Genomic DNA, 12,027 nt, shown 5'->3' on the forward strand with positions numbered 1-12,027 from the left:
ATTACTGTGATATTGAACGGTTTGCCTTGGAAATGAACAGAGATCATTCTATCGTTTTTGAGATTGCATCCAAGTACTGCCTTTCGGACTCTTTTGTTGACCATGATGGCTACTCCATTTCTTCTAAGGGATTCTTGCCCACAGTAGTAGATAATAAATTGTCAATATCTCCCTGCAAAGAGCACCAGAGTCATATCTGTAGTTTTATAAACTTAGGTTCATTAGTCATTGCAACAAGGAAGTACACATGTGATGGAAAACCACACTGTGTCCCAATAAAAGAGTGTTAGAAAAGGCTTATTGCAGGATTTGGGCAAAGTGATTTGAGGGACCATCCAAGGAAGTTGAGATTTCCCCTGGTTTGGAGGCTGTGAGTTAGATACATTGTAGTTAAATAATAAATGGCTAGATGCTAAAATCAACAGTCAATTTCAAATGAAGCCAAAGCTGAATACTATCAAGTAAATACTGAAATTTCATTTAAAGAAACAGCTAATTTTAGAATTTTACTTTGTTATTATTTGTTCAGCCTTGTCTGACTCTTTGTGGCCCCATGGACTGTAGCCTGACAGGATCCTCTGTCCATGGAGCTCCCCAGGCAAGAATACTGAAGTGGGTTGCCATTTCCTCCACTAGGAAATATTCCAGACCTGGGGATTGAACCTGGGTCTCTTGTGTCTCCTGCAGTAGCGGGCAGATTCTTTACCACTAGCACCACCTGGGAGCAAACAAAGTTTATTTTCCAGAAAGAATACTTTCTCAAAACTTACAGGTGTTACACACTGTTTCTATGATCATTAACTACAACAATGACAAAATGCCCACGATCAACTAGAATTCTTTTATCACCAATATTTCTGTAATACTATTTATTTTTAGTGGCATTTTTTCTAGAACAAACTTTGTTCATAAGATTCATAGCTTAGGAAAAATCTTTTCGACTACTGAAAATTGCTGATGGTCTCAAAAACAATTATTTAAAAATCAAATTTGTATTTAAATTTTCAGCTACTATAATGCAAATATAAAAGGAGTTGTCTTAAAGTGGTTTTGTAAAATTTGCTGTTTTAACATTTAATTAGTAAGCATAAAATATGATTTGAGTATTTCTTTTTTCTCTCAATTTTCTTCTTTTATTACTCTATTGTATTTGGATGTAGATGATTAATCATAGTTTTTGTGCTACATGACATTAGAAATTTTTATGAAATTTTAAAGTGGCAGAGTTGGTATCCTGCTTTTAATTCACCCTCTAAAGATATAAAGAATACCCATATAAGACTTCTTGGAAGACTTATCATTTAAATGAAATTTAAGAAATAATAATTAATTAGATTAAACATACCAAAAATATAAATATTTTATTATATGTTAAAATCTAATTTTGAATTGTGCGGGCATGCACTACATATAAATCTTGTAAGTATTTTTTTAAGGCAGTCTAGCTAAAAGATTGCACATACTACAATTTAGGTAGACAACTATTTCTTTCTTTACCTGGTCTCTTTCTATCCAGTTTTGTTAGAATAATCTGGAAATTTCTATCTAGCTTGCTATCTTCAAATTACTTTTTATAATAAACCTCTTTTTTAGGAACATTGATACCTGAATACTCTCCTAAATTGTACTTACAGCAGTTAGTTTAATGGAACCCTTTGGTTTCTTTGTTATTTTAATTTTTGTTTGTTTTGTGCCTGACTACCCTTTACATTTCTTTTTTCCAGTTTTTTTTCTTTTTTTTTCCCCAACAAAGACTAGCAAAAGACAAGTACACTCAATTTAGATGTTTGGAACAAAAATGTTTTCCTTTGGAAGTATAAATACTGTCATTTGGATAGTCTCAATGTGTAAACAATAATTAAAGTCCTGGGGCTGATTATATCAGTCTAGGAAATTGCATAAAGAAGAAAAAAAAAGTGATTCTAGGACTGAATACTATAAACAAAATTTGAGGGGGGAAAAATGCAGAAGAGAAAACCTAACATACTAGCCTAAAGTGGGATTCTTGCTTTTATATCATAAGTTTTACTTATTTTTTCTCTTTCCTTAACCTATTACAAAGATGGGCTTTAATGTTTCCCTCAGTTTGACTAAACTTTAGCCAAGCTACTTCTTGATGGTAGGCCTTTTTTGAAAAATAACATTTCCTTTAGAAAATTTGCAATTGTAATTGTTTCATTGCTCCTTGAGATATAAATCTTTTTAGTAGTCTCCTGCTAGTTTTAAAACCAAGGAATATCTTCCAGTACCTGGGACCCACTTCTCTGAAATGTAATCATTATGGAAGATATCACATTTTCCTGTCTCTGTGGGAGGGTAGGAGCTTAACTTCACGGATGCCTTGCTCTAAGTTGTAAAATGACCTCTTCTCATGGAGATATGCGAAAGTTTGCTCTTCCTGTGGGTAAGGCCAGTGAACAAACACACATGGCCTCAGGTCTCCCATTCCAGCTCTTAAAACTTCTCCTACATTTTGTATCAATAGGAGTTCAGACTGGCTTCTCTACCCCTTTTGCAATAGCTTTGAATAAAATAGCTTTTTTGCCTGTTAGATATTATTTTGTGCAGTTTTTTGCTTGACAACTGTGCCTGCCACAATCTTTTTGGTTTGTTGTCCTTTCCTGAACTTTGTTCCTTGATACCACAGACATTCTTAAATTCTGCTGACTCATTTGAATGGAGGTTTCTCTGTAGGTTTCAAGACCCCATTAGTCTTCATTCCTTCCTCCTCTTGGGAGGACTCAGAACAGTGGACTAGTGCTTTGCCTTCCATCTTGCAAGGTCTGGTCTTACTTGTGAGAAATATCCTGTGTGCCAGAATTTTGTTCTCCTCTTCAAACTGATTCCATCTGCACTTGAACTGCCAATTTCTTCAAAGTTTCTGGCTTGGTCTCATCTCAGGCTTCCAATCCCAGAAGATGTTATTCTACAAACTGTATATTTTCTAGGTGATTTCTTTCCACAGTGAGGATGTGTGAGTCATATGTGTCCTCAAGATGCCACCACTTTCCTGGAATTCACCCCGGCAGTCAAGAAAACCATTCAAAAAGCAAATAGAAATAATAGACTCATTTTTAAGTCATGTTTACTTAAATAACTTATATTTCTTCTTTAAAATAAGTCTTTACTCATTTCCTCACTCCACCTCAACTCCAGGGCTCAACATTTTACAAGTTTATAGCTTCTTTCTGAGCAACCTTTTGTACATACATAGCTTCCTTGACTGACATTTTATAAATTATAGTCTATTGTCTTCAAGCTCTTTCTCACTATTCAAGATACTGGGGAAAAGAGTGCTGAAACTGACTTTACATTATAGCAACATTATCTTTACTTACATCTTTGGGTGAAAACTTTATGATTCTATAGACATGTACTTTCACCATTTATGGGTGCCATATTTTAGCAGATTTCCTACTTGGCTATGTAGATAGATTTCTAAAACTCAACAAGCCAGTTGAATACCTGAGTGTGGCTGGAAGGCCAATCAAGTGACCCTCCCTTGTTACTTCCAGAGCTTCTGATTTAACAGATTGAAGATTATTGAGTAAACAATTTTGAATTACTCTGTAAGTTGTGAACATGTATGCTAATCATGTTTAGATATGAATCCTTGCCTTATTACTCCTCCATTTTGTTGTAGTGGTGGGTAATATAAACAAGTTAACCTCTCCTAGCCCTCTGTTTCCTCCTCTGAGAATCATCATGATTACCCCTGTCTTGTTATGAGGACTCAATGATATAATGCATGATGTAGTAACATTGGTCTTGGAATCTATTATACAATCAACGAATAGTAACTAGAGTATAACCATAAGACTGTCTATGACAAAAAGGTAATAGAAGAGTATTTGTAGAATTTTAACCTCTTTCCTTTCTACAGAGAAGTTTCTGTTTGTTTCTGTTTTTAGTTTAGAATTGAACTATTTATAGTCAGAGAAAGAGAAGGATACATTTTCTTAAATTATAAGTTTATGTGCATTCAGGGCTTCCCAGGTGGCACTAGTAGTGAAGAACCTACCTGCCAATGCAGGAGACGTAAAAGATGCAGGTTTGATCCCTGAGTCTGAAAGATCCCCTGGAGGTAGAAATGGCAACTCTCTCCAGTATTCGTGCCTGGAGAATCCCATGGACAGAGGAGTCTGGTGGGCTACAGTCCATAGTATGGTCACAAAGAGTTGGGCATGACTGAAGCAATTTAGCAAGAAGTAATAGTTCAGTAGGTATATTTATGTGGCCGTTAAGGCATGTAAATCATTTAAGCTCCTTCTGTGTGCTTGTTAAGCATCATGTTGAATTTTAAAAATACATGAATTAACACCTAAGAGTTTATAGAGTAAATGAGGAGATAAAGCAAACAGTTAAAAATATACAAAAGCTTATTAAATATAACATAAACATGAAAGAAGTGTTCTCTCTAAAGAAGTTGGAGACAATAGTAACAGGTTCTTACATATTTATTCTGTACAATCTATTACAGCATTAACTTTCTAATTTAAATATCACCAAAAAGTAGATATACTATTTCTAGCTTACAAACTAAAGATTAGAGATATTAATTCATTTCTAAAATTCACATAAATGAAAAGTTCTAGAGCTGAATTTCTAACTTAAACTTTTTGATTACACATTTATACATTTCACTGACTTGGCTTCATAATAATTAATATGATTCAGTCAGATTCTTTTTGGCTGCTTCTTAATCCATATTCCTTTGACATTACAAGATGGTACTTAAACTTTGGTCAATTTTTTCTATTATCACAATTCTATCAATTATTATTGAGAAATGGCTGATGTTTAATAATTATTATTCAAAGACTCAAGATTTTTTTCAATTCTAAATTGCTAAAATCTAAAAATGTATTTTATAATCCACTACCTTCCTATATATTTCATTTTATTTTGTTGAACAGTGAAACAGAGCACATTCAAAGAGTTAGTGGCTCAGTTGGTAAAGAATCTGCCTGCAATGTGGGAGACCTGGGTTTGATCCGTGGGTTGGGCAGATCCCCTAGAGAAGGGGAAGGCTACCCACTCCAGTATTATATCCTGGAGAATTCTATGGACTGTAGAGTCCATGGGGTTGCAGAGAGTCAGACACGACTGAGTGACTTTCATAAAGGGTTAAAAGTATTCCCCGTTTCTATATGGTTGTCACTGAAAGGGAAACTTTTATTTCATATGTCATATGAAAGCAGCAAATGAGGTTCAGTTTTCTGAAGGCCATGCTGATGAAGATTTATGATGCCTAAAGGTAGAGTTCCTAAATTAGAGGTCAAAACATCAGAGAAAATTTTACCACAGTAATAAAAAATTCACTTTCTGAAACCCTTCTTCAGCTTTGAAAATCATTGTAAAGATACATTACTTGGCAAAAGATGGAGAGAGGACATCATTTTACATTTTAGGATAAGATTAGGTGTTTAATGACTTCAATACTGTGTGGAAAAAAAAAGAGAAAAAGGAAAACTAGCGAATTCTACTCAAGGATATTGTTTTGTTTAGCATTCATAAGGAATAACTGTGAGTTGTTAATTATGTTAAAGATCATTATAAAATTTATATCTTGACATTATTTCATTTGTACTAATGTATTATTGATCTACTGAATAGCTTTTCTTCTGTGCTAAGTCACTTCAGTCGTGTCCAACTCTTTGTAACCCTACCAACTGCAGCTGGCCAGGCTCCTCTGTCCATAGGGTTTTCCAGGCAAGAATACTTGAGTGGGCTGCCATGCCCTTTTCCTAACCCAGGGATCAAACCCACGTCTCTTTATGTATCCTGCATTGGCAGGCTCATTCTTAACCACTAGAACCCCCCTGGGAAGCCCCATTGGATAGCCTATACAGGGCTATAATTTTACAAAATGGTTTTAAATTTGATAGTCCTTAACATTTTTTCAACCACTGTCTCCTGTGAACACTTATGAAACTATGAATTCCCTCCCCCTAAAACTTACACATGCATATGCAATTTTATTTATAAATAGACACAGGGCTTATAGAACTATCTGAAGCCCTGACCACTGGACTATGCGTGATACATCTAAACATATACTGTGTAATCACTGAAGTTCCTTCTCCAAAAAATTCAGAAGCATTTCGGACAATTATAGACCCAATATTATTTTATGACATTGCGGCTGGGACTGGTTATGGGCTTTGTGAGCTGTTGCACTTACTCTTCTCTACTTCAGCTCTTCTTTCTAGAAGTAACGGAGACTAAACTCAAAGGTAACTTCAAACTCAAAAACCAAACAAAATGAAACAAAAAAATCCAAACCAAAAAATACCGAGCATAATTATGCTCACAATTACTTACTCCTTTCAATTGCTTTTAAATTTATTAAAGGACTTCATAGTGTTAGAGTCCACTGCAGCTAACACAGAAAAGATTTGTGCCCAAATATATAGTCCTCTCTCCAGAGTAATTCCAAGCTACTATCTTGCAAACTGTTGCTCCCCTTAAATGTATACATGAGTTGTGGTTGGGAGACCAAAGAGATTAAATTACAAAATTCCACAACATCCTTTATACAAACAAATGCAAATAGATAGGTTTTAGAAAGACAAAATGCTCACTAAACTGACACAGATTTGTAATAATAATCTTAGGGATGGTGAAATAGCTAAAATTAATATGCAATAAAACCCAAAGCCTAAAACCATGTTAACTGTAAGCAACAATAGTTCTTGAGACTGGAATAACAAGACTTAAGACCTTTGATTAGGTAACTGTATAGACAGAGAAACTGTAAGATGTCATGTACTAACAGTCCTATTGTTATTTTTCCATTTGATCAGATAGAGTACTTGACTCTGCATTGTTTTTTGGGGGTTAGCCTAGGAATTGATATTCATCATTATCTTAAAAAATTTACACCTTGATTGAACTATTATTGATATATAATAAATAGAATATATTTAAAGTATACGGTGCAGTGTGTTTGACATATGTATACACCTGTGAAAATATAATCAAAGTAATGAGCAAATCCACCATCCCCCAGTTTTCATTTGCCCATTTATAATTCATCCTTTTCCTCTCTGTTCTCTTCTAGAAATCACTTATCAGCTTTCTACTAGTATAGATTAGTTTGTACTTTCTAGAATTTTCCATAAATAGAATCTGTGCTCTCTTTTTGACTGACTTAGCAAAATTATTTTGAAATTCACTTATGTTGCTGTATGCATTAATATGTGAGTCCCATTGCTGAGTTGCATTCCATTTTCTGAATAGGACATTGTTGACATTTTTACCTGTTGATGGATATTTGAATTTTTTTCAATATGAGACTATTACAAATATAGATGCTATGAATATTCAGATACAAATGTTTGTGTGCAATATGCTTTCATTTCTCTTGGCTAAACCTGAGAGAGTAATGACTAGATCTAAAGGCACTCCCAACATTCCACGTCTTTCAAGTCTTTCATTACTCCCAAGTAATGAACCTGGGCACTTTATCTATTATGTAAAAACATTCATTCATTCTTGAGGGTTCACGTTTTAAGGAATAGAAGTAATGCAGGCCTTTGGTGAGAAATTCTTTGTTTTTTAATCTGAAGTATTTTTGTTTTACTGTTGCTTAAAGGTTATTTTGTCTGGGCAGAGAGTGGAGGGTGGAACATGTATTGCTGTTATTATTTTCCAGCACTGCCAGGATGGCTCAGTCTTCAGCCCTTCACTCCTTCTGAGAAGTCAGTGGTTATTCATGTTGTCATTTCTATTCATGTAATTTTGATCTTTGGGATTTAGCTGTTTGTACACAGAATTTGGGTTCCCTCTTACAGGCTCTCTTTTTTAAGGGAGATTCCCACCTCAATTTCTAGTGTCTGAGTTTTCAGTGAAGTCTGTCCTCTAATTCTCCATGACAGTAAAATATAGGTTTCTGTCTGAGTTCCAGTTACCCTTTTGTAGCCACCTGGCAGATCTCAGATCTGATGTTATTAAAGAAATTTACTCCATGCTCTTCTTTTCTTAATGTTAATGCCTCTATAATATCACCCTAATTTCATTTATTCTCCACTGTCTTCAGATTGTTCTTTATAAATTTTGTCCAGGGTTTTGTTTTTATATATTTAAAGGTTAGCCTGACTAGGAATTTAGTTGTGATGAAAAAGGAAACATTTTTATGATGTTTTTATCTGTTTGTTTTTAATGTGGAGAGATTTGAATATATTTGAAGGATTAGGGAAATAACCAGTAAAGAAGGGGATTTTAAAAATAATAGAGAGTGAGGGAATTGATGGAGCCTGGGCACTAAAGGAAAAAGACAATGACACATTTAGTGAACAGACGTATGAGCCTTAGACAGGAGGACGCAAGTGGTAAAAGGATAGCTTTATCAAAATAAAGTTTATAGGTGTTTTCAAATAGATGCAGAGTGTTTCTATCATATTTTTTCTAACATGGAAAGTATAAAAAAGTGTAAGTTTATGGTGTATAGTCATGTTGGTAATACTGCAGAGTACCTCCTGTAAAAAAGGGAAATTTTAAATATTCCATAATTCATATTCTTATTCTCAGCTCCCTAACTGAACCTTCCCCTAGCGTTCCATTCCTGTGCTTGGCTTCAGAGTGGACTGGCATGTCTACACACATGAGGTGTTTCTCCACCTGAAACACTCAGGTACCTCTAATTCAATATCTTTGTTCACAAACAAGCACCTTAACATAAGAAAAACAATAATACATGAAAAAAATTAAATAAAATAGCTATTAATGATGTGAGAGACCTCAGAAGACCTTTACTCTCTTCTTTGAAGAAATGCTTATGAACTGATTCTCAGACCTTTAATCCTTTCACAGCACAAGTGGGAGAAAATTTCATGTCTTTCAGACAGATGGATGAGAAGACATGCCAAAAACCGTCACCTCACTGGGTCTAAAGGAGACCAGCCAAGCTATTGGTGATGACAGGGACAGATGGTAAAGATTGAAGTACGCAGTATGTCTAAAATGCAACAATATTTTGGTTGGTATTACACCTATCTATACTTATCCCAGTTTTGCTGAGGAAAGGGCAGTAAAATTGGTATTAAAGAAGGAGAGACAATATGGATAGCTTCACCCAATTTCCCAGTATCTGAAACTACTTCATCCAAGGTAATCCTTGGCTCAAAAAGACTCTGGCCTCAGGCTATCACACTATTCAGGACAATGAGACTCTGGTCTCCCAGCAGCAGTGGTAGCATGGAATGGTAAGGGTTGGGTGAACCAGAGCAAGGTCAATCTTCCTATTGCTAGGGCTCAATCCCAGACAAACTGAATATTCGACTGCCCAGCTTGGTGCAAGACATAGACATGAACTAACACTTTCTGATGAACAGAACACAAATTATTATTTCTATACCTGTCTCATTGTTGTTCTTCAAATAAAACATCCTGTACAGTTGTTTTTAAAGCAAAGCATAGGAAATACAAAGAAACAATATGACACACAATCAAAAAAAAAATTAATAGAGGTTAACCTCCAGATGACCTAATCACTGGGATTAGTAGACAGAGATTTTAAATAGCTATTATAAAAATGTTCTCAAATATGCAGGAAAAGACACAAACTAGAATGTCCGCTTCAAGAAAGCTAAGTAAAACAAAAACCTGTGGCCAGTATATGTAGAAGAGACATAAGATTCTGAAGGGTAGAGGGAAGAGAGGCTGTCTAGGGATATGGTAGTGAATGCTCCCGGGTTTTCTTTTATGTCTCTTAGATCCCAGACATGGAGTTGAAGAAACCAACAACCCAAGTGCTGAAAGGAAAGTATGGTCAACCCAGAATCCTATACACAGTGAAAATATTCTTCATAACTGAAGGGATAATCTGAGCATTCTCAAGTAAAGAAAATGCAGTCAATTTGTCACCAGAAGACCTACCTTAAGAGAAGAGCCAAGTGAAGTTCTTGAAACAGAAAGGAAACAACAAAAGAATAAACCTTGGAACATTGCAAGAAAGGAAGCAGATAGTAAGCAGAAATGTGAATAAATTGACTTGCCTTCTCCTCTTGAGTTTTCTAAATTATTTTTGATAGTTGGAGCAAAAATTATAACACTTTCTGAAGTGGTTCTAAATATATGTAAAGAAATATTTAAAATAATTATATTAAAAGTGCTTGAGGATAAAGAGATATAAAGGGTTGTAAGCTTTCTACACTTCACTTGAACTGATAAATACCTGTATACTAAGTTGTGTGCATGTAATGTAATAACCAACTACTATAAAATCTGTACAGAGAAACAAAATGCATAATCACAATGGAATTCTTTAATATCCCATTGTGATACTGTTGTGTGTATATAACTTAGTAACTGTATACTAAGTAATGTAATAATTAACCACTATAAAATCTGTACTGAAAAACAATACATAATCACAATGGAATTCTTTAAAAAACCTGAAGTAATCCACAGAGAGGCAGAATTAACAAAACAAAAAACAACATGGTAAAATTAAACCCTTAAAGCTCAGTAATTAGATTAAATGCAAATGGCTGAGATATAATAGTTAAAGACAGAGATTGGTAAAATAGATTAAAGAATGATAAACTACATTGGCTGAAAAAGAAGGATGGAAATATATATATATACATATATATATACAATATATGTGTATTAAGCATATGTGTGTATGTGTGTGTGTGTATATATATATATATATATATATAAAACAAGTGTTAGTCAAAAGAAAGCAAGAGTGTTATACTAGATAAAATAGTCTTTAGAAAAAGGAAGTTACCAGAGATAGCAAGGGATATTACATAACAAAAAGGTAAATTTACCAAGAAAACATAACAATCCTAAATATGTTTGCAACAAACAGAGGTACAATATATAAAGCAAAAAGTAATACAACAACTTTACTACAATTTTTTAAATATTAAAAAAGTAATAGACCTGAAGAGAAATAGACAAGTTCACAATTATATTGGAGACATCAATACTCCTCTCTCAAGTGATAAAACAACTGGCAGGCAATGAGCAAGGATTTAGAAGACTTCAAAATCATTAACAAAATGATTTAATCAACATCTTTAGAACAGTCCACTCAACAACAGTAGAACATACTTTTTTTTCCCCCAATAGTTCACAGAACAAATTCTAAGATAGACCATATCCTGGGCCATAGACCAAAGCTTGTCAACTTTAAAAGAAATGAAATCATATAGAGTTTGTTCTCTGATCAAACAACGGGACACATTTGAATTCAACATGACTAACATAAGAAAATCACTGAAGACTTAGAAACTGAAACATATAACTTCTAAATAATCCATGAATCAGAGAGTCAATCTCAAAAGAAAGAGCAAAAAACCATAGAGTGTCCTAAAATGCCCATTGACAGAATAATGGATATACAAATATGGTATATCTATATAGTAGAAGACTGCTCAGCAATTAAAAATCAATAATGAACTATTTGAACACTCAGCAACAGGAATTAATCTCAAAAACATACTGAGAAAAAGAAGCTAAACACACACACAAGTTAAAGATCAAAGATACGGAAATCAGAATAGCCATTTCTTATGGAAGGTGAGGGACAGACAGAAAGGGGTAGAAGGAAACTTTCTTGGGAGATAGGGATGTCCTATATCTCAATTAGAGTGTATGTTATACAACTGTATATGTTTTTAAAGCTCATCAAACTGTATACTTAAGATCTCAACATTGTATGAAAGGTAGCCCTACTTCAATAAAGATTCAAAAAAATTAAAGCAGAATAATTGTTAACTGCATACTCTTTTCCCTTTTATTATATATTCTATTTCCAAACCTGCTGATCTATCCTTCAAAGTACCTGTCAAAGCGTATCACATTCTATTACCCCTGTATCATTGCCCTGGGTGAGATCATTTGGACAGAAACAACTTCCATAGTTATCCCCTTGACTTCTGTCCTTCAGTTTTGTTACTCTTAAAACATTCTCCCCAAATTTCCTGATTAGAAGAAAAAAAAAAGTCTAATGCCTCCCATAGATAAAGTTCCATTTCCTTAGCACACAGGCACACCTTGATTTGCTGGTCA

The 12,027-nt window shown here is 34.2% G+C and overlaps 1 long non-coding RNA gene across 1 annotated transcript in view; it reads left to right on the plus strand.

Annotated features, from left to right (window-relative positions):
- The window catches only part of LOC145521239 (uncharacterized), a 150,246-nt gene extending 140,242 nt beyond the window's left edge, over positions 1–10,004 (plus strand). The window contains exons 3-4 of the long non-coding RNA XR_014065254.1: positions 8,815–8,934; positions 9,717–10,004. This is a non-coding gene — a long non-coding RNA (uncharacterized LOC145521239). The remainder of the gene's footprint in view (positions 1–8,814; positions 8,935–9,716) is intronic.
- The last annotated feature ends 2,023 nt before the right edge of the window (positions 10,005–12,027 follow it).

The sequence above is a fragment of the Giraffa tippelskirchi genome, chromosome 9, assembly GCF_054371585.1.
Source record: "Giraffa tippelskirchi isolate mGirTip1 chromosome 9, T2T-mGirTip1v1.2.pri, whole genome shotgun sequence".
In the NCBI taxonomy this organism is placed as follows: domain Eukaryota; kingdom Metazoa; phylum Chordata; class Mammalia; order Artiodactyla; family Giraffidae; genus Giraffa; species Giraffa tippelskirchi.